This window comes from Crocodylus porosus, unplaced genomic scaffold (genome assembly GCF_001723895.1).
Source record: "Crocodylus porosus isolate Cpor-Errol unplaced genomic scaffold, CroPor_comp1, whole genome shotgun sequence".
Classification (NCBI taxonomy): domain Eukaryota; kingdom Metazoa; phylum Chordata; order Crocodylia; family Crocodylidae; genus Crocodylus; species Crocodylus porosus.
The window spans coordinates 140158856-140183134 of record NW_017728931.1 but is presented as its reverse complement, the minus strand read 5'-3'; the positions used below and the strand labels follow the sequence as shown (position 1 = coordinate 140183134).

The following is a 24279-nucleotide window of genomic DNA, read 5'->3' as shown; positions in this document are numbered from 1 at the left end:
GGGACATGGCCAGGTCCCTAGGGCCGCAGTGCCCCCACTGCCCTGATATGCACCACAGCTGCATAGCCCTTTGTCAGGGGGCAGCATCCAGTCCCCTGCAGCTCCCTCTCCCCAAACGCTCCCCAGCCTGGGTGCTGGTCAGGGCTGCCAGCTCTTTCCCATTCATCAGCAAACCACAGGCTGCTGTTCCAGCAGAAATAGAGCATTTGCTCCCACCCTAAATGATCATAATCCCACGCCTCCTGCACTGCAAATAGCATTTATGGAGCCTTTATTACCTGCGCTGCTTTGGGCAGCAGAAGTTGCACATCACCTTATGAACGGCTGGTTTCTCCAAGCGTCTCAACACTCAGTAATATCCCAGATGCTCCCAGGTGAAGTTACAGAGAAAGAGGATGACAGACTTTCCTTAAGCAATTAAGAACCACCCCCCCACCAGGCGTTTTCAAATCCATGGGGCTGGCACTGCAGCCGCATTCACTGATGCAAGCCCCTTTTGTTGCTCTGGCGTCCGGCATCACTGGATTAGATGCCATCTGGAGGCTGTCTGCCTTGTCCTGACAGTGTGATGGATGGTGACACAGGTGACGTGCTGTTGACACCTGCTTATCGTCCCGTGCCCAGTTGCCCCAACCCCAGCACATTCATTAGCTCTGCATCTGTTTGCAATAGCTTCCCAGCATCTGCTCTTGGTTACCATTGTGTGCATTGAGTTGTTGGGCTGGCAAGGGTGAAGATGCCCGAGCAATTTAGGCTGATGAGCACTAAATGTGCTGCTGGATTGATTTATAATTACATTGGTCCCCTCCCCCAGGCCCATGGTGAAATTTCTCTCTCCGGTATTGAAGCCGCTTCTCAAACTAACGGACTCATTTCTTGGAAGAAGCAAACTGAACAAGCCCAGTTTTCTATTCCTGCAGAGCCGTGATTCACCAGCATCAAATCTGTTCCCATCTTGGAGGCCGTAAACCTCCACCCTGGGACAGCTTAGCCCTCAGCTAGTGCTTTTTCCCCCTCTTCTTTTTCCATTTAAATTACAGCAGATGAGTTGGCCCAGTCCTCTGTGCTGAGTGGGATTTTGTATTGGTAGCAGTGTGTGCACACCTCCCTGTCCTTTCCACACAGGCTGCCCATGCGTGCACTCCTATGCACTCAAGCTCTTTTGCATACATGCACATGCCTATGCCATGTGCCTGGCTGCTTAAACATGTCTGCCCTAAGTGCATGCTCTCCAAGCCTGCCTCCAGACAGGTACCTGTATTTCTTATATTCCTCAGCAATACACACATGTGGGTAGGTGTGCACACATATATACATACCTCGAAGTATGCATGTTCCTGCATCGCTCCTTCAGCACCTTACACAGATGCACTCTCATATACAGTTGCTCCTAAACACTCACTCTTTCTGGTACCTTCCTCCGTAGTGAGCAGTGTAACCCTCTTCCTGGGGTCTTTCGATTCTTGCTGTAGCAGGACACCAAACGCATGGCCACCCCTCCCTTACCTGGGGCAGGTGAGGGCACTCTGCATTGTGCTTATGTGACTGGATAGACTTGTGTGGTTTTAGTACTAGGTTAAACAAGGATTTGTATGGGATGGCCTGGATATAGCTGATCCTGCCTCAGGCAGGGGCTGGGCTAGCTGACCTTCAGAGGTCCATTTTATGCCTACTTTTCTATGATGCTGTGACTCTAAGCCGTGCACTCGCGCAGTGGAGAGCACACGTGCATTCTCTGGCATGCATGCACGATTCTGTTTGTGGGACACGTGTGGTCCTACGCTTGCAAGCGTGTCCTCTCCTTTGTACCCACACATGCTCTGACATGCTTCCCTCCCTGTGCATGTGTTACATAGTCCCGTGTATTCTCCCAAGCCAAATTTGTCTTCCTGGGACAAAGGTGGTACCCACATGAAGATGTTTCTTTGGTGCCAGTCTGAACAGTGATCTTGGATCTTGCCACTTGATGGAAATACTAGCTTTGAGCATTGGCAGCCGGGCTGCACGTATGACAGGCTTTTATACTCCCCCTACAGCAATTGTGTGAGGGCCTGTGAGACAGCTGACTGCCGCTCTGGGGGCATTTATGCTTGCCCAGTCTCTAACTGCCTTGACCCCTGTTGCTACCCCAGAGGCAGCATGCTCGTCCTGCCAGCCTGGGTTTAGATCTCATCCTGATGCTCATTGAGCTTGTCTTCTGGACTCAACCATGCTGGGGTCCCAGGCTCAGTGTTTTTGCCAGGCGTTGGCAGCAGGATTTGAACATGCTGCCCGGGAGCTTGAGGCAGGGATGAGTTGAGTGTCCTGCCTTCACAGTCCTGCCATCCTGCCTTCCTCCTCCGGCATCACTTTCTTTTCCCTCTCTTCGCCGCATCCCAGTTCCTTCTCCTTTCTCTAGCTGTGCTTCCCACTCTCCTGCCCTCGGCGCCTGTACTTGGAGAGCCATCAGCTCCTTGCCTTGGCCCCATCTTGACTTTTTGTCAGTGCTGCTTCTTTACCATTCTCCTTACTACCATTTTGGGTTCAGTCCAAGCTTAATCTTCCCGGCCTCATTCCCACTGGAGATGCTACCTCAGATCTGTCTTGGTCATAGGGATTTGGCTACTATCATCAAACCGCCAGGGCTTCTTCGCCCAATCAGAGATTGCTCCGTGCCTTCTGGATCACAACGTAACGGAGGAAGCTCTGGAGCACATAGCTTCTGGTCCAGCAGAGTGTGGCCGATCATAGTGTGACTTTCCCATGGGGTTCATAGGTTTCCTAGAAGGTAGAAGTGGTGGTGAGCCCTATGAGGAACAGAGGACATGTTGCCTTGACTAGCATCAACCTTCCAAGAAGCTGTCTTTTCCAAACCAATTATCCGCCCCCCCCAAGTTTTTTAGTCCCTAAATGTTTCCCCGTTTCCTGTCTGTCTTTCTCTCTCTCACTAGCTGTCATCAAAGACAAGTCTCAGTTTCCAAACTGTGATCCCAGCTGTCTCTGTTCCTGCAGGTTTAGCTGGAGTCTTCTGACTGCAGTGCTCCGTACAGCGACAGAAGCCGCTGATGCATAATTCAACAAACAATCCAGAAAGACATCAGAACCCAAATTACTCACATCAGAGGGATCTCGATGTTAAATGCTGCCTCTTAAAGCCTACTTCACTCATCTCTGCTCCACTGCTTTCATCTTCTGCATTGGTAGGGGTTAGGGAAAGGGAGGAATTTATCTGTGAGCAAAACCCTGAGTTGATCTGGAGAAGCATCACCAGTCGCCAGGTCTTTGCACGTCTCTTGGTAAAACAATTTCATGTAGTGAAGGAGGCTTGTGGGTCTGGTCCCCCACCCACTAGCCATGGGGGTCCCGATCCGTACACAGGCCAGATGTTACATTGGCAATAGGTTGTTCTCTAGATGGGACCAAACCAGTGGTTTGTCTACTGTGGTAGCCTCTCTCCTGACAATAGCTGGTATGTGATGCTTCTGCTGAATGTGTGATCCTGAAGTAACACATTCAAGCAACATATTCGTAACTGGGGTGACAGTGGACAATAAGCTGGATATGAGTCAACAGTGCGAACTTGTTGCCAAGTTGGTTAACAGCATGTTGGGCTGCGTTGGTAGGTGTGTTGTTAGTAGGTCAAGGGAAGTGTTTCTTCCCCTCTATTCAGCACTGGGGAGACCACATCTGGAGCATTGTGTCCAGTTTTGGGTCCCCTATTACAGAAAGGATGTGGGCAAATTGGAGAGAGTCCAGCAGAGGGCAACAGAAATGGTTCAGGGGCTGGGGGACAGGACTTGTGAGGACAAGCTGATGGAACTGGGCTTATTTAGTCTGGAGAAGAGAGGACTGAGCCAGCATTTGATAGCCTCCTGCAGCTTCCTGCAGGGGGGTTGCAAAGAGGATGGAGCTGGGCTGTTCTCAGTGGTGGCAGACGACAGAACAAGGAGCAACGGGCTCAAGTTGCAGCAAGGGAAGTTGAAGTTGGATATTAGGAAACACTTTCTCACTAGGAGGGTAGTGAAGCGCTGGAGCAGGTTGCCTAGAGAGGTGGGGAAATCTCCATCCTTGGAGGTTTTTAAGGCCTGGCTCAACAAAGCCCTGGCTGGGATGATGTAGCTGGGGCTGGTCCTGTTTTGAGCAGGAGGTCGGAGTAGATGTGACCTCCTGAGGTCCCTTCAACCCTTATCTTCTATGATTCTGTGATTAAGTTAATGAGATGAGCTCATTTCCGAGGATAGAAAATGGTCCTTCCTGACTGTAACTGTGATTGGCAGCCCCAGTCCCACCCAAAGTACTGCAAAGGGCCAGCTGCAATGGGTGGAGAATGGAAATGCAACCTGTGGTCTCCCAGCCCCTCTAGCTGTCAGGTAAGGAGGACGCAGCTGAGCTGATCCAGTGCAGAGAAGGCTTATCACAGCTAATATTTCCATTCGTATCCAAGCAAAGACCAATTACTGAAGTTTGGCTGGATACATGGATGTCCATGGGAGTTAAATGTGACCCTTGATTATGTGGTTAATAAGTTACGCAACTTTTAATTTTCTCAGGCCTTGGGAGCTCCCAGTGTATACACTGGAAAGGTCTTACAAGTTGTTCTGCAATAGTTAGCCTAGGATTGGCCCTAAGAGAGGGTGGCAGAGGCACTGCCCAGCCTTATCCATTGCACATTTCTTTTAATCCAGTTATATACCTGGGCAGGTCCTGCACGTAACGCATTGGACCATATGTGCTGCTCTTGCATCTGTGCCGTAGTTGGTTTTGCCCCACGTGGATTGTCTAGCACCGAATTTCCCCTGCAGGGCAGTTCCTCCTTGTAGTGTATTTTAAGTTACTATGCTCAGGGAACATCCTCCATATTTAACTTTCCCTTTGCCCCTGCTCCTATAAATTAAGCTCATCTCATCAGGGAGCAGAAGCATAACATGGGGCCTGCTTGTGCAGTCAAAACAGCATGAAGCACAATGGCTATGCTGCGTATTACTGTTGCATCTAGAGGCACTGATTGACATGAGGGGGTTCATTGCATTGAATGCATCCGCACGCTCATGGTCCCTGCCCCAAAGACGTTATCGTCTAAAGAGATGAGGCAGACTGGGTGGGGAGTTTTCCCCAATTGTCCAAGTCAGGACTGAGGAGATCAGGACTGTGATATTCAAAACAAGTAGGAGATTTAGACAATACGCTCTTTCTAGTTTAGAGGGAAATTATGCTGTCCAATTCCTCAATTGGCTCAGAAAATTCTCTAAGTAACTTGTCCAAAAGTCATTCAGGGAGATGGTGACAGAGCTGGGGCCAGCACCCGGATCTGCAGAAAGGCATCCTGGTGCCGTCACCTTGAGACACAATCCCTTCATCTCACCAGGAGGCCTCCAACACTTGCAGTGCGCAGCTCACCCTTGGGCTAAAACAAGCTTGCATCAGCCACGCATCAGAAAATGCTGAGGAGAGGCCACCCCTTGGAAACCCCAGGCTGATCACGGAAAATTTCCGAGCAGAAGAAAGGGCCAAATCCAGTGAATATGCTGTTCTGTGAGAGTAATCCACCTGGCTCTAGGTGCATGGGACTGGCTGGCGGGCAGAGGCTGCCCTGTCTGGGCTGAACTTTCCTTGCTTTCAATACAGCTATCGTGTCTCCCTTTCTTGGAGCTGCATGGCTCAGGTCTCTGCTAATGCCTCCTCTCTGCAAAGCCTGCCCACCTGCCTTGGCTCACTGTGAATGATCACTCTTGTTAGGGAATGGTGAGCCACGCGGCTGATCCCCTCGGGACACCAGGAAGCACCGATATGCCTACTAAATGGCATTTTTCTCTCTTTAATCACTGGAGACTCAAACGTGGGAGCCCTGATCAATAAGTGTCATTGCAGCCGGTGTTACTCAGGGCCTTGTTATAGGTTAAGCTATGATCTGCTTAGTGCTAGCTTGAGTTCGGAGCAGGCGTACCACGTCATCGTGATCGGCACATCTGTGGGCAGTGGCCACATCTTCCTTTGTTCCTAATGGAGCAGGAACTGGGTTCAGATCAGAGATAATCAGATCAGGGATAATCCTGCACTGGAGTGGCATAACTTTGAGCTGCATAACAGAGTGCTTAAAACCACTTAAAGGTGTTAACGTGCGGACAATCCAGGGGTTAAGTCAGAGCTCCAGGAGCCACTCAAAATTAACATGTAACAAGGCCCTTGCTTTGTTTATAGGGACAGGAACGAGGATATACGTACTGTCTTGGACACAGATGGGGAAGCCTTGCCCAGGCTAGGGGCTACATTGACACACGATGCAGGGTGCCATTGATTCTTGGTAGCATGAAGCAGGCCAAGGCCATCTGAGCGACACCTGGGTGATGGGAGAGCATCGAGCGCCAGGACGTTTTCGGTCAGCGCCTACTGTACCATTGCACAGAAGCAGCAATGTTAAGTATCTAGACCAGAAACTGGAAGCTGAGCTTCATCTTCCTGGTTCTGCCATGAGCTCTCGGTGTGGCTTGGGCGAGTCGTGCTATTTCTTTATGCCAGGGCTTGTTCCCCTGTCATAAAGGAGTCTGCTTACTGTACCCTGCTTCACAGGGGTGTTGAGTTTGTATTGATTACCGAGTTTGCAAAGTGCTTTCAGAGCCTTGTATGAGAGGATCCAATTGGAGAGAAGAGGACAACATTATTTTACTATTAACGCCTGAGGAAGTAGTCTGGTTTCCTTGGGGTATTCACGCCATCTTTCTGATATCTTCCCATCTTCTCTTTAAACGCTCATGACTGTCTGTCCAGCCAGCCCCACTCTTTGTTCTCAAAGAGATATAGACAGAGGTTTTGCAGGCATTCCCCAGGGACAAGGAGCAGCATCACAAGATATGCTGCTGCTACTTGTCCCCAGGGAAACAAATAGCCATGCTCATCCGGCCGTGGCCGTGGCATTGAGTTACGATGGGCAGACCTCAAGAGGTTCAGCCGTTCCTCACAACTGCGCATACTGCTGCAGCAGCGAGTGGCAGGTTGGATGTGCCATGAGACCAGACATGGAGACCTCATGTACCCTGTGCTTAGCACCAGAGTAGCCTCCCCTGGCATGTGGATGGCATGCTTCTGGGTAAGCGCAGAAGAGAAGAGCTGCTGTGAAAAGGCAAAGTGAGTCGTTGCATCAGTTTGGATCCAGAGCCTTCCAAAAGGGACGAGTTTCACGTCAGCCCCCGTTTCGGTCCCAATCCAAGCTTGGCTGGCCCCTGGCCCAGATGTCACCGTCTTACCCGGGGTGCTCCTTGCTGCAGTCTCGTGTCTTCCACTGCCATCTGGAGCCAGTTTGGCCATGTACCTCCAGGGGTTCGGAGCAGGCAGGAGATTGGCTGGGCAGAGCTTCAGAAAAATCTTGCCTTCATCCCAGACAGCCTGCGCTCGGCAGAGAAATCCCACAGCTCGCAAGAACCTGAGACTTTGAGAGTGTGATAGTCTTGCCATGTGGGAGGGATTGCACTACGAACAGCATCTGTTGCAGCTTGCTTCCAGCTTCTCTGGGTGTTTCAGGCTGGGGGGGGGTGTGTTTTAAATGTACCTGAGTTAAAAGGGAAGAGGTTTATCCTTCCCTGCCTTTCCTCACAGTCCTGTCCCTGCCCTCTTGCTTATAAGCAGAGATGAGCTTGACCAATTGTCTCAGCACCCCGCAGAGCGAAGGGCTTGGATCTGAACGCCGCCATGGCTCTCAGTTGTGTGGCTGGCCTGTGCCCCCAGAATGAGGGGGCCAAAATCTGGGCCTGAATCTTTTGCATTTGAGGGGGATTTAGATTGAAATGCTGTTCCTGGCTTCTGTGACAGGTCCTGAACCCCAGTGACCCTGACCTTTGGGGGAATCCACCTGGATTTCCACCTCCCTGCCATCCTTTCCCTCTCAAGAGCCCCAGCTCCAAAACCCACCCAGGTTTTTGGACAGGTCCGATGTGGATCCACCGTCCTGCCTTCTCCCTCTGCCATGGGCTTTGTGACAGCTTAGCTTCTGGATCCAGACCTACCCAGACACTGGGGAGTTCAAAATCTGGCTCTGAACTTTACAACTTAGGCCTCTTTCTCCTTTTAAGCAGGATCTTTGCCGTTTTCTCAACCCACGCTCCTCCTCTTGCTTATCTGAGTGGTGGAATCGCGTTGTTGAAGCAGGATATCGGGGACGCTTTGTGACCTGAAGTCTCCAGGATGTTGCAGGACCCAAGCTAAGGAGAGGCTGGGTATTGAGTGGTATTGAGGTACCTGAATAGCATCCTCCAGTGTGCTGTCCAGTGCTTGGCCACAATGCTTTCAAGTTACACTGGGCTTTACCATTCCTCTCCCATTGATGTTTTCCCAGGCACTTTCATCCTTCTCCCCAGGAAAAGTTTAGCGGTGTTTTGTTTAACTCGAGCCTTTCATAGATTTCATAGATTTCATAGACATTTGGGCTGGAAGGGACCCCGGAGGATCATTGAGTCCAGTCTCCCTGCCCCAGGGGCAGGAAGCCAGAAGGGGTCATAGGATCCCAGTGAGACAGACATCCAAATATCTTTTGAAGGCATTCGAAGTGGGTGCTTGAACCGCCTCTGGCAGTAGCCTATTCCAGACCTTGGGGGCTCAGACAGTAAAGAAATTCTTCTTTATGTCCAACCTGAAATGGTCATGGAGGAGTTTGTGACCGTTCAATTTTGTCATCCCTTGGGGCGCTCTGGTGAACAAACGTTCCCCCAGATACTGGTGGTCACCCCTGATTAGCTTATAGGTGGCCATCAGATCACCCCTGAGCCTGCGCCTTTCCAGGCTAAAGAGTCCCATGGCTCTCAGCCTATTGTCGTGAGGTTTGCTTTCCTGACCTCTGATCATGCGCGTGGCTCTCCTCTGGACTCTCTCAAGCTTCTCCACATCCTTTTTGAATTGTGGAGCCCAAAACTGGATGTAGTACTCCAGTTGCGGCCTCACTAAGGCCGAGTACAAGGGGAGCATGACGTCCCAGATTTGCTTGAGAAGCATCTATGGATGCAAGCCAGTGTCTTGGTCACTTTACTAGCCGCAGCATCGCATTGGAGGCTCAAGTTCATCTTGCGGTCAATGATGACCCCAAGTCCCTTTCTTCTGTAGTGCTAGCCAGTGTAGCACTGCTGAGCATAGAAGCATGCTGCAGGTTTTTCCTCCCAAGATGGAGAACCTTGCATTTTTCCATGTTAAACACTGTCAGGTTCTCGTCTGCCCATTTGCTGAGCCTGTCCAAGTCAGCTTGGATCACCCTGCTGTCCTCAGGTGTGGATACTTTACTCCAGAATTTGGTGTCGTTGGAAAACTTGGCCAGTCCGCTCCTGACTCCAGTGTCCACATCATTAATGAAGACGTTGAACAATATAGGCCCTAGGACAGAGCCTTGTGGGACCCCACTGCTGACTGCGCACCAAGATGATTGGCTGCTGTCGACCACCACCCTCTGGGTCCTACCGCAGAGCCAGTTCCCCAGCCAGCAGATCACGGTGAGGCCGAGGCCACAATTGGCCAGTTTGGCCAAGAGGTGATCATGGGATACCAGATCGAAGGCTTTTTTGAAGTCAAGATATACAATGTCAATCTCCTCTCCCTTGTCCAGGTGATAGGTCATCTGGTCATAGAAGGAAATGAGATTGGTCAAGCAAGACCTACCCGCAACAAACCCATGCTGGTATCCCTCAGGATGGTGCCATTGGCCAGTCTGTTGAGAATGGCATCTTTGATAATCTTTTCTAAGACCTTCCTCGGGATAGAGGTCAGGCTGATGGGCCTGTAGTTAGCCAGATCCACTTTCCTCCCTTTCTTGAAGATCGGCACCACATTGGCCTTCTTCCAGTCTTCGGGCACTGCACCAGAGCGCCAGGAGGTCTCAAAGATCGGTGCCAGGGGCTGGGCTATGATGCTTGCCAGCTCCCTGAGTACCCTTGGGTGTAACTCGTCAGGGTTGGCTGACTTGAAGGTATCCAGCTTGTCAAGGTGTTCCTTCACAAGGTCAGCTTTTGATGGAGGGCAAGGGATCTCCCTCACCCAGGCCTTCCCATCCTGTAATGGGCACGGGACTGGTGAAAGACCGACGCAAGGTACCCATTTAGCAAGTTGGCCTTTTCCCGGGCATCAGTTGTCAGTTGTCCCATCAGGTTTAGCAGGGGTCCAATGTTGCCCTTGCTTTTCCTCCAGCTCCCCACATATCTGAAAAAGGACTTTTTATTGTCCTTGATACTTAGAACTGCTAAATTAAGAGCACTTGCTGTGCCACTCAGCCTGCTGCCCGGTGAGTGAGTGACAGGCCACTGGGAACCCGATGTCCTCCGCGTGTGTTGGCAAGACAGGGTGTTAGCAGATAACAGATCCTCACACGAGCGTTACAGACAGAACATGGCAGGCTCCGCATGTCTTGACAACACCGACTGGCACCTTCAGCCTGACCAATACTAGACAGAAGTTGCATAGGTTTCTTCAGCATGGTTTGGGGTATCTAGGATAGGACTCCCCTCTCTTTACTTTGCATGCATTTATGTGCAGATTCTCTCACAGCTCTTTCACCCTGCTGACTTTTCATTTCTGTGATGCTCCGGTGCCATCACACAGGGGATCGCAGTCAATGGCAGAGGTTACCTGAACACTAATGTGAAATCCAGCTTCTGCAGCGTAAACCGTCAGAACCAATCTCCAAATCGGCACCCCCAAAATTAGAGCAGCTCTTGGGGCTGCTTTGTTTCATGGACTAAAAACTGAGTTGAGGCACATGAAAGCAGTGCTGCAGCATAACAGAAAGCTGCTAAGCCTGTTCTGCTCCTGGAGCAGAGAGTCAATGACAAGTGGCACATCGGTTAAGCCAGGAAAGGTTTGGGATGACTATTCAAACCCAATCTGAAAACCTGGGGAGTTCAGCATAGGGTTGGAAATGTGATTGAATGAGACCGTTGTGGTCTCCATGGGAAACTTGAGGGGCAGAGTGGGGTAAGGAGCGGTCAGATCAGCCATGCCTTTGCTGCCATTGCCTCCTCCTCGGTTTATGGTTTGGATAAATATGCAGTCACAAAGCCAGATCTCCCCACCCAGGACAAGAGTCTGTCTAAACTCTGCTAGCAGCCTCCATGTCAGCTATAAAAATGCAGTCTGCCCAGGCGCAGGGGGCCCCGCGGGCCCCACTCCAGGCGGCTTGGAGAGTGAGGTGCTTTTGCAAGAGGCTCGCCTTCCAGGCACACACATGCACTGGCTGTTTTTAGAAGCAAGCAGATGATGTGCTAATTAGAAGCAGGGCACAAGCCATCCGGATTGGTTTCAAGTGTCATGCTTTCATCAGAGCTCAGACAGAAACAGAGCTCATGGGCGGAGGAACAGAGCATCTTTCTTGGTTAGAAAGAATCAAAGTCCTGCATATCACATTGGGAGGTGAGCTCTGGACCTACAGGCAGCTAATGACCATTTAAATTCAATAGGCTTCGTGGGACACTTTAGGAGACATCTGTCATTAAAGAGTCTAGCGTACACAGTGTAACTCCATGGCCAACCGCAGAGTGCAAATGTTTGTACAAGGTTGAATTTGGCCCTTTCTTTCCCCCTTGGAGAATCCTTCTGTGCTGTTGATCCTGCTATTGCCAAGTGTTGCCCGAGCTGTGGAGTAGAGCTGGCCAGATACCAGGGTTCCTGGTTCCCTGGAAGTTTCTTTCTCTTTTTGAATTAGTTTGTCTGAATCAGGCCCAAACCTTTCCAGTAAACCAGCAGGCTTGCAGGTGCTGGGAGAATGGCCCGCTCCTCAATTGCACAGCGAAGCGTAGCAGTGAAGCGGACAATCTGGGCGTTTGCTAGGGGTGAGGGGGGCTCCCGGTGTCAGGATGGCACCTAGGAGATAGTTCTGCCTTGGGGCCAAGGATCCTGCTGTTTTTAGTTGCATACGGGCAACGGGGGCTGAGCCAGTGCTTGTTTTGTCCTTGACTTGTGAGTTATGGGGGCTTTTACTTCAAGTTCACACTCCTGGCTCCTGTTACCAGGACTAAATCCAGTCTAGAAAGCTGATCAAAGAAATAAGCTGTCCAGGGAACCCTGGGGTATTTCAGGTGGCTTGGACCAGATGCCAAAGGGGGACTGCACTCATCCACCATAGCTGGGATGGACTTGATCTAAAACATTTTGGAAGCAATGGAGAGACTTACTTGGAGGCTGTTCATGCTGGAATTATTTTCTGATCATGGTGAGGGTCTCGTCAACCAGAGGAGGCCTGTCTTAGCCTAAACTCCCCCTCTGTCCCCCCGTGATACTTCATGCATTTTGGCATCTCTTCCCTTCTCTGTGCCATGAGAGCTCTCTTACCACTTTACGTAATCCAGGGCAGCCACAGCTGGTTCCCTTCACTCATCATTGCAGGGCTTGCAGCTGACCTGAAGTTTGCTGTTTGAGCCCTCAATCCGGGGGAAGAAAGTATGGTATCAAACATCCCCAACCCTTAAGACTGAGTCTGCCGGTGGATTGATCTGGTGCCTGAAAAGCTTTCCAAAGCAGGCAGGGGGTAGACCTGAGCGAGAACAGAGCAGGCTGAATGGACGGTTGTGCCCCTCCATCGTCTGCATTCAGAGTCCATTGATGGATCATTTTTGTGATTGAAGAGGAGCCCCATGATACCAACAGGTACATGAATGACACCAGGTGAGTATAACATCTTCCATTTCCCGTTAGAGCCAAAAAGCTGTTGAGCCAGGACCTTTTCCAAGGCCTAGAATCACTTACAAGCAAACCCCGGAGGGGAATGAGCTTCGTCTGGGCCTTCTGGGTCCTAATCACTTGCTCTGTCCCAGCCTGCCCCCTCCCCTGCCCCAGTGGGCTATATCACTCCTTGCTTTCTGGCTCTGAATAAGCCCCATGCTCTCTCTGCGCGTTGAGGTAATTGCCTTTCACATGATTCTCGCGACTCAGAGGTTTCTGGAGCGAGAGCATAAAAGGCAGCGCTGGGCTCTTTAACAAATAAAAAGCCAAAGAAAAGAAACAAAGAAATCTGCGTTGGAGGAGAGTGAATTGATCTCTCCCGTGCAGGGCCGCAGCCATCTCCGCGGTGCGCCCCACGCCGGGGCAATCATCGAGGACTTTCTCTTTGGTGCAAGGCATCTGTCTCCACAGGGACAGGAGAGATCTCAAAGAGGAGGGAAGACAGGAGTGGAGCTTGCAGTCTCAGTGAGTTCGAGGTTTGGAGGAACTGCATGTTCTCGCATACCTGGAATGGCATTTCTAAGCTGACTGATGTTCGCAGGTCAGGGGCACAAGGGGTTGGCCTGTAGGAGACACCGTGGGAGAATAGGAAGATTGCAAGCGGAGGTCAGTACTTGGAGGGTTGCAATGAGAGAGCTCTTTCTAGCACTGCTGCTGTTATCATCCTCAGCTTCCCTTTTGGGAGGTCTGCCTCAATGAAGCAAGTTAGCCTTTCCCTTGAGCAGCCCTGTGGCAGCGACATGAACCAGAAATGGAAGGGTCTCCATCCCTCGCCTGGGGCTGTGGGGCGTCCGGGATTCATCTCAGATTTCAGTCTCTGAACATGGGTAGCTTTATATTCAGATTTCACTTAGGAATGTATTGAGAAGGAAGGCACCGAGGCTGTTTCTCTGAATATGGCGGCTCTTGAGCCACGGGACGCAGCTTCTTTGCTCACAGTTCAGGCCTCCTTCCAGCCAGCACTCTGCCCAAAAGCTCTCGGTTGCAAGCTAAGTGTTTCCCCTCGTTGTCTTGGCACTTCTGTGGTGTTTCTGCTGATTCTCTGCTGCACACAACCGCCCCCTTCCCCCCAGAAGACAGGCAATAACCAGCTCCCCATGTTTGCATTTAGCATGGATACCCCTCTGACCGCATATCTCCTATTCCCATCTGGCCTTACATACGGCATAGGCAGTGGCTTCCAATCCCATGGCTTCTGCTGTCTTATTTCTTGAAAGAGTGTAACTGCTTCTTACACTCACCCTAAATAAATGGCAAGCTTCTTTCCCAGCAGCTTCAGTGAGGTTTCACCAGCCCCCCTCATACCATTATTTATAGAGCGTTCCCAGAAGCGATGTTGTTAAGTCAGGCTTTCTAGAGCAGATGTTACGGAGAGGGGCCTGCTATTTATAGTGTGCCTGTTTTGTAGAGAGTGATTCTAGAAAAGCTGTTGTTCTTCGTGGACTGGAGTCTGGCGTCACCACCCTCTGCCCCCCGTAATGTAGGAGTTGGTCCGGTGCAGGGCCCCGTGGAGGAGAGCATTGCCTGCTGTATTTCAGAGGTGTAGGCTGTAGCCGTGTCGGTCTAAGGACATAGCATTTGTATTTGTAGCATAGGTTTCTAGAGGAGGACGGATCTGGTTCCTCACACCTTGACCTGTGTCTCACTCGCACAGCCACAATTGGCGAGGCTTAGGATGCCACCACGTTAGCCCTGCTTTGCCCAGGCTTACGGGACAGCACGAAGGGGCAAGCGAACGAGCAGTCAGGTCGCCTGTCACTGCTCATCGAGGGGTGTGAGAGGAGGGCAGCTGTTTGATCCCCGCCGCATTTGTCTGATGAATTTGGACGCAGGAATCAGACCCGTCCTGCACCAACTCGGGGCACGGCAGTTCTCGTGCTGTGACTTTGTGCTGCTCCTCATGTCCCAGGAGCCCTGCGTCCAGCTGCTCAGCCCCGCGGGCTCTGCCAGTGGCGCTTTGTTTTTGTGCAATGGGAAGGTGAAGGTGTTTGGGAAGCAGCGAGCGTTGCCTGGCTCCTAATGGCCGATCAGATTAGGAGCACGGTTCCGGCTCAGCGATACCAGACCTTTCACGAACGATAATGGAGCCTCTCTGCGCAGTCAACTGGAAAAGCAGAGGCTGAATCTAAATAACCCGCCTCCCTGCCTCTGCCCAGCTCAGGATGTTTGCTTGCGTATTATGTGCAGAGACGTGTGGCCCATCTCTGATGCATCTGGTCTCCGCGTTCTCCGTTGGGGCATGCACAGAGATTAGGGACACTGAACGAATGCGCTGCCCTTGCTTTTACCTTCCAGCAGCCAGCTCTGCTCCTGGCTCCTTGGTGACTTAAAAACATGCCTCTGGCTTCATGGCCCAAGCCTGCAGTAGTTATGTGAGCACATCACAGAGCCATGCACCTCAACCTTGAGGCCAGGGCCCCACGTACAAGCTCCCGCTGCCCGGTGTTAGTGTGTGGATGGGCTCTCCTCAGAGTAGCCTGTGGCAGGTTTGCTGGTGGCCTCCTGTCCTCCAGTTCTGGCCACCCCTTTCGTTCTCCAGTTGCTGCTATGGAGGCCTTTCACCGTCATGTGTCCAAACAGATCCAACTCCATCTGCTTTACAGCTCCCACTCCCGGCAGGAGAGCATGCTGTGCCCAGTGCCACCTCCCACCTATTGCCAAAGCAGCAGCAGCAACTTCCCCTGCTGTGATTATAGCAAAATGATCAGAGTGCTCCTGTCTGTATAAGCCAGGCCCATGGCTGGAAGAATAGCCAGTGACAGGGGTAACGGAGGAGCTTTGGGCTGCTGGACTTTCCTGGGTCTCTTTGATTTCCGTTTTACCCAGCATCACTAGTGCGGGAGTAGCATCTGGTACCTGGATGTTTCATGACATCCCTGACATTGGTCCAGTGGCTTCCTGGGATCTCAGAGGTAGTGTTTTGGGCCTGAGAAATCCTATGCAAATCCTTGGGCTGGGCAGGTGTGGTTAGTGGTGGGGTGGTCAGTACTGGTATGGATGATGAGGGTCCTGGCTAAGGTATGTGACTGATGGAGATGTGAAGATCAATGGGTCAACGCCTTTCTTCAGGGGCCTGGCTTTAGCCAGATTTGTTGACTCCTAACTTTCAAAGCAATAAAGCTCACTAGATTCATGCAGAGGGTAGTTTAGGGGCTTTGTCTTCCACCCCACACCAGAAGGGAGGTAGACGGACAAGGGCTTTGCAGACAGAAAACAAGTTGAGGGCTACGACTGTCAGGGTTTCAGTGTGGGAGGCTCCTGGCCAAGCCTTTGCACTGCCCCTGGATTAGGTATCATTCACTCTGCTCTTTAACCCCTGCCCCTTGTGTTCCCTGTCCCCAGACACGGGGAGCGGTGTCCTGAGTATGCATCTGAAATGCAATGGGGACTTGGGGGGAGCATCTCCATTCCTGTGTTTCAGACAGCCGTTTACAATTCCTCTCGCGCCTCTCCTGCTTTCTTTTTAAAGAAGGCAAATAAAAGTGTGAATAATCAATTTCCTAACTGGAATTAAAACCGGCTCCAGTTAAAATCAGGGGAAGCGTGATCCCGCATGTCAAGCAGCCCAGAGAGGTTATCTGGGTTCTGATTAGCATATGGCTCATGCAGGAGGACAATTAGTGCATGCCCCAGAGTGACTGGGGAAAAGAGGAATTACAGGAATCCCCCCCGTGTACCGGGGAGCTGGCCCACATGTGGCCAGGCCTGGTTTGGGGGTGCCTGGGGGGACCAGGGGGATTCCTAACTTGCTGAGATCAGTGGCCTGAAAGACTATGGTAAGGATCCATCTGGTCAAGTGATTTAGATGGGAGAGGAAGCCATTGGTTTGGGAGAAGAGAGGAATGGGTGATGGCTTCAGGTAAGCATGGGAGGTGGGAGTCTGGGGTTGCCTTGAGCTGCTAACATGCTCAGAAGTAAAAGGGACTTTTGCAATCAGAACTCATGGTAGAGTTTTATCAAACCACCTAGATATTTGCAAAAAAATTTAAAAAATTGAATTTCTTTAATTTTTTTTTTTTTTTTTGCAAAAAAATCTAGTTGGTCTGATAAAAGATGAGTTCTGATTCTTTTTGCCTCTAGTCCAATACGACTACAACTTGGATACCTAAGGACTTTGGCAGGAGCTCACTGGCATGGCCATGTGGCTGGCTGGCTCCTCAGTGAGCTGCTGCTCTGGCTGCTGCCTCAACACCCCCTGCTTGACCCTGCCTGCGTGAGCTACCTGGCTTCGTTCTGCATCTCCTCCAAGGATCCTTCGTCTAGGAAAGCACTTCCCCTCCAGCAGCAGCTGGGAATCAGTGTGGAGGGGAATGGTCTCATGTCCATCCTGGTGTCAGTGGGGCTGTCACATCTGTACTGGAGGACCTGCCAAAGCTTTTGCCCAAGCTGAGATTGGATCCCCAGCCCTTTTCATGAGGTCAGGATGCTTCATTTTAACTCCCGTCTACTTTCTGGTTTGGACAAAACCGCAGCGCACAATCTAGGATCCTGCCCCAGGAGACATCCACCAGGCCCAGGCAACGTGTGCCGTTGTCCAAGCCATGTACCGGTCAGACAGTCAGGGCTCTGAAGTCCAGGCCAGTTGCCTCCTGGTTGTAACGGTGACCCTTGCTGTCTTTGTTGCGGTCAGTGCAAAGGGATCACACAACAGTATCCTTCTCTCACTCACGTTGCTCCCAAAAATCACGATGATGATGGGCTTCCTACGGAGAGGTGGGCTGCAATGAAAGCAGATCTAGACACATGGAGCATGATCTGGGCAAGTCATTTCCTTCTCTCCTCTGGTTTCTCACTCTGCAGAGTGAGGGTGGCAGTCCTTCATTGCCCGTTTGTACAACTCTGCACACCTCAGGTGAAAGCTGTTATACAAGCACAAGCATTATGGCCAGATACGGACAACTGCCTTTTCTTGGGTAGCTGACGGCTGTAATGCCCTGGGTGTCTGTAACTCCTGTCGACACCGGTGAGAGAACCTAGCCTGGTTTAGAAAGATGTCGTATATCAGATGAAAAATATCAGGGGTGTAAGAATGCAGATCCGCAGCAGTAAATGGCTGATGATGGGAAAGAAAACAACATGCCTGTAGCTACTTGGCCATTTCTCCGCATGGAAGATTTCCAAGGCATCTTTACTGAGACAGCATAATGGATTTTGAAGGTGCTCACAAATATAATGGGTGACCCTTCTCATTAAATACTGTGTGGATGGTATAGCAAATCATAGTGGATGCCTTCCAGTGGTTTTGACAACAGGCATCAACCATCAACAAGGATAAAATAAGGACAAGTCAAAGGCGATTATTGATTCCAAGGGCCTTTGAGTTAAATCCGTGTTGGCCCACTCAGCTTGTGGAGTTCAGGTTGGCTTCAAGAGCACCGGTCTCGATGGCTGTAGGGCTCAGTGATATATAGCCCCTCAAAAAAAAAAGAAACAACTCTTGACTTCTGCTGGGATCAATAAGCAGAGAAGGGCACCAGACTGAAACAGTGGGGAAATGTTGAGGCTTCTTCCATGCTATTCGTGATGAAAATGAGTCCCAGGAAGAAGCCAACAGCTTGCCTTAGACCATCTTAAAGTGGAAAATAAACACCTCCTAATTCCTTAAGGAAGAAACCTCTACTAATAAGAGCAGTGTGTCAGTTTAGTGCTGCCAAGAAATTTGAAGGTCCAAAACAGTGGCATAACTAAGGGGTGGGCAATAGCCATTGTCCTATTGATTTTGCAATAGTCACTGTCTCTCAGGGCACAGAAACTGCTTTGGTTCAACATAGGGAGGTGTCAGACTTTTAGGACCCCCCTTGTCTGGGAGGGTTGAGACAGGGATGATCCTACCTTGAGCAGGGGGTTGGACTAGGTTTGACCTCCTGAGCTCCCTTCCAGCTGGAAAGCTCCCAACTTTTTTATGATTTGATGTGGACAACCCATATCAGGGCCTTGCTGTGCTCCTGTTACAATATGGAAGTGTTTTATAAGTCCTTTGCCTGCAGGCGAATGACAATGCAAGGTGCTGGGTGGTGGCGAATCAGACCCATAGCTCTCACCCCGCATCCATGGATGCAGCCAAAAATTCAGCTCTTTGCTTTGCCATCAAGTCCCCGGGGTGGGTTGGAAAAGGAGGAGGAAACAACAGAGCTGCTTCCCGATTTCATGAGAGTGGGAAGTGAGGTTTTGTTGACATTCATCTTTGATGAAGAGCAAGCATGCAAGCAGGATGAATTACTCTTTAAGCAAACACTGCTGCAGGCTGTATCCACACCTCCCTCTGAAAGCAAGTGATGCGATTAGCTCTTAGCAGCTCCGAGGCACCGGAGGAGGCAGGGGTGAAAAAAACAAGGGGGCAGCAACATAAGAGAGTTGAGTCTCTGTTCACAGGGGTCAGCTGCGGGCTTTGGGGAGATCTTGGATGCAGATGAATGCCCAGGGCTTGGTTGGCAGGCAGCCCCTTCAGGGGTCTCGAGGGGGGCTGCAAGTTCTGCCTGAACTGCTGCAGATTCGGAGGGGAAAGGCGTTCCTGTCATCCCAGCTATTCCCCTGTGAAGAATGAAAGGGCAGGGGATGTTAAGTAGAGTCCATTGAATTAGATTAAAGGAGATTTAGTCCTTACTTCTCGGCTAGACTGGGAGATCATTTGACCAGTTGTTACTAATTTTTCCTCCCAGGGCTCTGTGTTATCTGAGATTGATCAAGGCCCTTGGAATATTGTATCTCGAAGGGAATTGCCTGCTCAGCCTAAGACTTAGCAGCTGCAATTTGTTCTCTTTTGTGAGTTGTATCTTTCTTAAAGCTCCTTTGGTTTGAGTCTCTGTTTTCACTGGACACCACCTGAAAGCTGCTCATTTCAAAGGCCTTTCTTTTTCCAAAAGTGTTTTGAAACCAGAATGAGGTCTGAATGAGCCACAGTGGCCAGGGGAGAGGTTTACCCCTTGCGTCCATCAGGCTTAGAAATGGAAGAAGGGGATTTTGAAGTTGTTGGTATCTGGTAAAGGTGTAGGCTCTTTGAAAACCATGGGATTAGGAGAGAGGTCCATCTGAAAGTGGCTTGGCTACCTGGTCTATGAAATGTGAAGGTTTTTCTAGGAAAAGACAGGGTGCCAAGTAGCTCTCCCAGGAGACAAGCCCTGAGCAGCACCGTACCTAGTCACTTGGTGGACCCAGGTGAACTTTTAGTATCAGCCCCTCTTCGCTGAAGATAGTGATAATAATAATAATAATTATTTGCACCATTTTTGGGTCCCTCTTCTGTCTGGGCCCCAGGTGGCCCCCCAGTTTGCTCATGCCTGTGTCTGGCAGTGTTTCAAGAAAAAGCAGAGCTTTGTAGTCAGTTCCCTGGGTTTTGGTTCAGGAGATCTGGGTTCAATTCCCAGCACAGCCATAAACTCTCTGGGGCCTTGGACCTATTTCACAGGGCCTGTGCTGTCTACATGAGCTGAAAGTGGTGTAGGACCCTTTGCACTCAGAGCAAACAAAGCTCGCACTGATTTCATTGCCGTTCCACTACCTTTCATTTCTCTTTGTCTCTGTTCACCACCATTATCCATCTCATCTGTTCGGATTGTGGCAGGGAACATCTCTTATTATGTGTAGGCAATGCGCCTTACCAGGGAGCCTGCCTATTATTGCAATGCAGATAATAAGCCAGAAATGACTAAGTCCCCTTCCTGGTTCTGTTAGTGACTGTCAGTGTGTCGCTTCATGCTGCTCTGCCTCAGTTTGCCAATCTTCCCCATCACAGGGATGTGTCTGACCAGCCTTGTGGGCAGAGGTTAAATCCCAGATAGTCTATCAGGTGCTTTGAGAAACTTGGAAGTAGGATGCTTTGGAAGAGCAAATGGTAGGGCTTCTTTCTGGCCATGTCAAACAGCCTCCTTTGCATGCTCATGAAACCTGTTTTGGCCCTCTCTTTGTGTCGGCACTTAACACCTGATAACAGCCCCCCAGTCATCACCCCTCTAAACTCCCATTTCATCCCCGAATGCAAAGCTAAGGTCTCGGTGGGCTTTTCGTCCACTGGGAGATCTTATTGTGCCTAACCATGATGGTGAGGAGCCAGTGAACTGACACACTGCCAACCATGACTGACTGGTCAAGTTGTGTTCACCTCGTCTCAACTGGCTGTGCTTCTATCCTGCCGTGAGCTCTCACGTTTTGAGACCAGCAACCGTATTTGAAGAGCGTTAATTCAGTGCCCACCTGGGCATCAGAGAGCCATCACGTATCATTGGACTGCCTCCGTCAGACCACGGAGCCCTTCTAGTTTCCTTCCAGCAGCAACAGCTTAGCTTTTCCTCCCGGCAGGAAGCCCTTGGAATAGATGGAAGAGGAACGTGAACAAAATGAAATTGCAATCAAACTGGACCAAAATTGTTATGCTTGGAGCAAAGATTTTTCTCTCCTGCTAGAGCAACTTTGGAAGCATGCCTTGATCAGTGCATCTCAGAAGCTGAGTTTGTTGGAGTCTAACTTCAATTAAAAAGAAACTCTCTAGTCTTGGTGGGAGCTATTGTGGAGGATATCTCTCTATTGAAATTCAACCCCCGCCGCTAATGTTTCCTCCTTCGGAGGCCGTTGACTGATGCTAAATGACAGTGGATCACCCACGGACGTCTAAGTGACGTCCACTTATGGAATTGTATGTGACAACGAAAATGAATTCGTCAGGATCAGCGCTCCTAATGAATACAGTCTCCCCGGCCTAATGGAAACCTTACGGAGTTTTGCATGGATTAAAACTATGATGGCTTTCAAATGTGGAGGACCTCGGGGGGGAAAAATAACAAGTTATAATATCTTGGACAATGTTGTTGTTTGATTTTTTTTTTTTTTTTTGCTATCTTAAATAAAGAAAAGTTTTGTTGATTTCTCCCCACCTGCCCCCCAGGCTGATTTAGTACTGGAGCCATGTCTCCCTGATTTGGGCTGGTTGGTTGGATCAGTTATCAAACTTTGTAGCTCATTTTTTGATCCCAGAAAGGAAAGATTGGTTGCTATCGCTGTTTATATTTCCTGGTCCGCAGCTCAACAATCGAGGTCAGCTGCTCCGAAGGGTCCAGACCACCTGAGTCTAGGTTTGGATCGTATTCTGCCGACATTGAACTCCACACATAATGTGTTGACCACATGGGAAAATTTAAGGAAAATGAGACTTTATTAAAACCAGGAGGCCGCCTGACTGCAGAGGGATATAATACCAGTGTTATGAGCTTCTTATCTCACATGAAAGTTTCACATTTCCCTAGTTTGCTTTCCTTTATGGTACTGCGGCTGCTCTCCCCTCCCCCGATTCCATGTGGAGGCCTAGTTATTTAATGCAACTGCTAAAAAGCCAAAGCAATTAATAACAAAACAGTCTAAATTCTTTTATTTTTAATGAAGGCCCAGTAGACTTTTTAAGTTGGTGCAGTGACATCAAAGGTTTCCGATGTAGTTCTGAGCATCTGAAGGGTAATGTGATCAGCTTTCCAAAGGGGTTGGGGCGGGGGGGAAGAGAGAGAGAGGGAGAGAGAGAGAAAGAGTGTGTGTGTGTGTGTGTGAGAAGTTGTCTTCTGCAACAGGACGCACTGACGCCCCTAGTGTGTTGGCTTTGAATTCAATGCGCCATCACTTTCTGCTGGGCTCACCCAGCTAAGCTTCAACAGGTTGAACTAATCCAGTCTGGGGGCAAACTGCAGGGCCACCAGCTGTTCCTGTGTGGAGTTCACACTTGCTTTGAGAGATGGCATTTAGACTTTGCTTTTCCAAGATCTGACCTGAACCCAGGAGCCAGATAGAGACTTGCTCCATTGTTTGTAGCAGTAGAAGCTTTTGTAGGTCTGCAATAGGCTTCAGGTGCCCCGCAGGTGAGAGGACCATCCAGGATAAGGCTAAAGTTCATGTAGACATGCTGTTCTGAAATGGTGGCAAGGGCTCATACCTTTCACAAAATCACGCATGTGAGTGTGACCCCTCCAGATGGGCATGCAGGTGTTGTCAGCATAGATTGCACCACTGGCATTGGCTCTGACCAGCCCTTCCAATAACAGTGTGCACTGGTAGGAGTGATCAAGTAGGTCAAGGAAAGTGATTATTCCCCTCTGTTCTGCACTGGTGAGGCCACATCTGGAATCCTGTGTCCAGTTTTGGGCCCCCAGCTACAGAAAGGATGTGGACAAATTGGAGAGAGTCCAGTGGAGGGTGACAAAAATGTTTGGGGAGTTGGGGGACAGGACTTGTGAGGAGAGGCCGAGGGAAATGGGCTTATTTAGTTTGGAGAAGAGAAGACTGAGAGAGGATTGAATAGCAGCCTTCAACTACCTGCAGGGGGGTTCAAAAGAAGATGGAGCTGGACTGGTCTCAGTGGGGGCAGATGACAGGACAAGGAGCAATGGGCTCAAGCTGCAGCAAGGAAAGTTGAGGTTGGATATTAGGAAGAATTTTCTCACTAGGAGGGTGGTGAAGCACTGGAACAGGCCCCCCAGAGAGGTGGTGGCATCTCCATCCTTGGCGGTTTTCAAAACGCAGCTAGACAAAACCATGTCTGAGATGATGTATCTGGGGCTGGTCCTGCTTTGAACAGGGGGTTGGACTAGATGTGACCTCCCGAGGTCCCTTCCAGCCCTCATTTTCTATGAGTCTGTCTCCCGATGCACCCCGTCCACTGTGCAGTGAGAACTGCTTTTCCAGCTCTGTACTCGTCAAGTATCCCGAAGAGCAGAAGAAAAATCTCAGTCTTTGGTTATTAACTGTAGGACACCCACAGTTGTCGGGCGTCAGTTATGGAGACGTGGTCGGTCATCCCAGTGTGTGTAGGCCTTCCCTGCGTTGTCTCCTTGGCTCCCCAGTCCTTGCGTCGCTGGCCCCAGGCTCGCTCTCCCTAACTGTACCCGCGAGGAAGCCAGGTGTCAAGGAGCTGTGCGTGAGCAAAGCCGGGGGACACCCCTCGCATTGCCACCTGAGATTGCAGGCGGGTGAAGCCAGCATCACGGTTTGCTAAGAAAGGATCAGTCTGTTTGCCCCTCTAAGACTCTGCCTCTGCTTCTCATCCCGTTCCTTTGGCGCTCCCGTTTTATGGAGGTTCCCGAGGTGCTGTAATGGAGGGATTACCGATGAGATTAATCAGCCTGAAGACACAAGGTAAAAATGAAGTATCTTTGAGCCGTGGGCTTGCAGCTATGGCTTCATGGCAGCTAAGCTACGATGGCTGTACAGCTGATGCAGCTATTATTTCCTGTCAGCTCCAGTGACTTCTTTTGTGCTTACCCAATCTTGTTTGAATTCTCCTTCTCCGGGCCCTCCGTTCCCAGAGTCGGGGATAACCCAGCGAGAGATGGTGGCTCCGGGTCAGGAAATACCAGCTATGCCGGTCTGCCTTACTTTCTGCTCTTCTTGAGGTTGGGGAGACTCCCACTAATCCTTCGAGGGACTCCCCTGTTGCCCTCTCCTGGGAGAGCCTGTTGACAGAGTAAGCAAGGTATTTAATTATGTTCCTTGCACCCCAGCGGTTTACCAGGACTGGTAATCAAAGAGGAGGCTTATTGAAGAGCTTAGTACAGTCTGTGCAGCTGATTTTGCCTGAGGGTAAGCTGAGAGTTGAAAGGAGCAGCTCTGGTTGGAAAAACAAAAAAGACAACCCAACCTAAT

The 24279-nt window shown here is 50.4% G+C and overlaps 1 protein-coding gene and 1 long non-coding RNA gene across 2 annotated transcripts in view; both read left to right on the top strand.

Moving 5' to 3' along the window:
* Positions 1-24279, top strand: part of PLXNA4 (plexin A4) — a 506929-nt gene that overhangs the window by 128703 nt on the left and 353947 nt on the right. The window lies entirely within an intron of this gene.
* On the top strand, positions 2830-22778 carry LOC109315836. Its single transcript, XR_002102626.1, has 3 exons — positions 2830-2840; positions 5294-5305; positions 22683-22778. It is a non-coding gene; the product is annotated as an uncharacterized LOC109315836 (long non-coding RNA).